The sequence below is a fragment of the Carlito syrichta genome, unplaced genomic scaffold (assembly GCF_000164805.1).
Source record: "Carlito syrichta isolate Samal-C Ts95f unplaced genomic scaffold, Tarsius_syrichta-2.0.1 Scaffold301623, whole genome shotgun sequence".
NCBI lineage: Eukaryota > Metazoa > Chordata > Mammalia > Primates > Tarsiidae > Carlito > Carlito syrichta.
In genome coordinates, this window is record NW_007245719.1 from 90,673 (window position 1) to 93,936 (window position 3,264).

Here is a 3,264-nt window from a genome sequence, read left to right on the forward strand (position 1 = left end):
GAGATGAGGTCTCACCAAGTTGCCCAGGTGGGTCTCGAATCCACGGGCTCAGGCAATCCACTCGCCTCAGCCTCCCAAAGTGCTGAGATTACAGGTTGAGCCACCAAGCCCCATTGATGATATTTTTAATAACTAAAATTAACAAAAAGTTGATTATGTGAAAATATCAAAATTTTAAATAATGGCAAGATCAGTAATCTAAAGTTAGGAATTATCTAAGATCATGACTTAGTCAAGAGAAATTGTCAAGCAGGGCAGCATTCTCAGTCAAAAATTAGAAATAAAAAAGGACATTTTGAAAATATGACCTCTGCTTTGCTCGCTATACAGCCAGGAAAACAGATGATAATAAATTTGCTTTGAGTATACCTAGAATTTGTAAACTTAAATGCTTTAATTCATATAATTTTTCAATTCATCAGTAGTATTTCAATTATTTTAATGTTCTGGAAAAACTTATCATTAAAAATTTATAAAAACATATAAATAAGGACATACTTTTTTGGTCTCTGGCTCTACTTGGCTCAGCAGAACATTCTCACTTAATCTGGGTTTTTTAATTTTTTGTTCCCTGTGGATGTCTATTATGTCCAATTGGTCAACTGTTTAATTTAAGTTCTGAATTTCTTTGTTAGTTTTCTGCCTTTATGTTCTGTCTAAATCTGTTAGTGCGATGTTGAAATCCTTACTACTAAGGGGTTGCTGTCTAAGGCTTCTGTAGATCTAGTGGTAATTGTTCTATATATCTGGATGCTCCAATGTTGGGTGCATATATATTTAGGATGGTTAAGACTTCTTGTTCATTGTCCCTTTATCATTATGCAATGACTTTCCTTGTCCTTTTCTACTATTGCTGGCTTAAAATCTGATTCATCTAATATAAGAATGGTGATCCCTGCTCCTTTTCCATTTTCTATTGCATGGTAGATCTTTTTCTATCCCTTTACCTTGATATTGTGTGTTATTAGAAGTGAAATAGGTCTTCTGAAGAAAGCAACAGGATGGGTCTTGGATTTGTATGCAGTTTTCCACTTTATGTCTCTTAAGTGGGGGCATTTAAGCCATTGATTTTCAATGTATTGCCAACTAGCTGCTTTGTAGTCTTGGATTGTGATTACTTATAAGGTTCATGGACTATGTGGTTATGTGTGCTTGTGTATTAAAAGGTATTGCTCTTTCATTTCCTTGTTCAGAACCATCTCTTGTAGAGTCAGTCTAGTGTGAACAATTCTTTAGTGATTACTTATCTGGGAAGCTTAGTTTGACAGGGTTAGAAATTCTTGTCTGGAATTTCTTTTCTTTATGAATGCTAAAAATGGGGCCCCATTCTCCTCTGGTTTTTCAGGGTTTTGCTTAGAAGTCCACTGATTTTCCAATGGGTCTCCAAGATGGGTGTCATGGCCCTTCCTTCTAGCTGCCTTTAAGAATTTGAATAGTGTAATGACTATGTACCCTGGAGGTTGTCACCTCACATACTATCTCATAAGAGTTCTAATTTCTTTTATCTGCATGTTGACCTCTCTAACAAGATTGCAGAAGTTTTATTTGATTGTTCTCAAATTCTTCTTCTGGTTGTTTCCAGTCTGTTCTCAGGATTTCCAATTAGGGGGGTGTGTGTGTGTGTGTGTGTGTGTGTGTGTGTGTGTGTGTGTGTGTTATTTTATGCAGGCTTTGTTCATTTTTTCCCCTTCATTTTTTTAAATTTATTTTTGTCTGACTGTGTTGATTTGAAAGATTGGTTCTCAAGGCCTGAAGTTCTTTCCTCTGCCTGGGCTAGTGTCCTCTGAGGCTCGCAAGTATGTTTTGAAATTCCTGAAGTGAATTATTCAATTGTAGAAGTTCGGTTTGTTTCTTTCTTACTATGGCCATCTTCTCTTTGAATTCTTGGATTATTTTCCTGGCTTCTTTGTTTTGGATTTCCGCTTTCTCTTGGATCTCACTGAGTATCTATTCCTCCATATTCTGAATCCTGTGTCTGTCTTGTGGACGTTTCATTCTAGGAGGCGTTGCTGGGGAGCTGGTGTGATCCTTTGGAGGTATTGAATTACTCTGGCATTTGGTATTTCTGGAGTTCTTACACTGATTTCTTCTCATCTGGGAGAGCTTTTTTTCTCCCTTTCTTTTTTTGGAATTCGCTATTTTGGGATTAGGCTTCCTGAAATTTTCTTCTTTTCCTTTGTGAATTGACTGTGGTGTGTGTTATGTAGGGTGATCGGCTTGTCTAGTCCCCTCCCTGACCCACAGGCAATAGAGATGGGGGCAGTGTCAGTGGCATCTGGGAGGGGCCAGACAGCTAGCTCTGGGAGTTGGGCCCTCACGGAGCTCCGAGTGGCAGTCTTCAGGCGGGAGTGGGGAGGCTGAACCATCCGGAGGCCCAGTGGGAGGCAGAAATGCCCCAGCTGGCACGGAGTCATGGAGATGCCCTACCTCCCCCGTTTCCTCCCTGGCCTGCCTGTGGCAGGGGCGGAGGCAGTGGTGGCGGAGGCTGCAACGGCGCAGACCTTATCCGCGACCCCCGGAATTCAAGTCGCGGCTGCAGGGTTCAGGCGGGGGCGGGGCGGGGGCGGCGGGGCAAGTGAGCCCCATTTGGCAGGGAGCGAAGGAGGCGGGGGGGCGACAGCACGTTGTCTGCCCGTTTCTTCTTCCCTGACTGAGGTGTCTGTCCCGGGGGCTGCGCGAAAACGCCCAGCTCGGCTTCCTGCGGGGTGGCGGCCGCAGCTGGGTCAGGAGTGCTCCACGTGGCCTGAGCGGTTCCCTATCCAGACACCAGGGGGCGCCCGCATCTGATGGAGACCGGGGCAGGGGGAGAGGGGAGGGAACTCCCAGACACAGCTTGCAAATTCCTGGCAGAGGCCGAAGCCTAGGGCTTCTCTCCCCCCTCACTCCTTCCAGCGTTAGAATCCTCTTCCATCTCCAACTGGAGCCAGCTCTGCGGGCTGCCGGCCTCGCTCTCTTCCACGCTCTGAGGCTCCCGGGGCTTCTCTGGTGGATTCAGGGGCTTCCCAGACGATCCACCGGTGAACAATTCTCCCTCGCTGTTTCAGTCCCTCTCGTGAGAAAGGAGCTCACCAGCTGCTTCTAGTCAGGCATCTCCAAGAGGACCAGTACCGCTCCGCTCACAAAGTATTAAATATTTAAGGAAAGAATGAATGAAGGAGATTTCAACAAAATGCACGTGGGATGTATGGAGGAAGGACTTCAGGGGCGTCCTTCCTGGCCTCTCACTGGCTTACCCTGTCTCCGTTTTTCTGCCCTGATCTCTCT

At 45.0% G+C, this 3,264-nt stretch overlaps 1 protein-coding gene across 1 annotated transcript in view; it reads left to right on the forward strand.

Annotated features, from left to right (window-relative positions):
* The window catches only part of LOC103257230 (sialic acid-binding Ig-like lectin 7), a 13,304-nt gene that overhangs the window by 4,459 nt on the left and 5,581 nt on the right, over positions 1 to 3,264 (forward strand). The window lies entirely within an intron of this gene.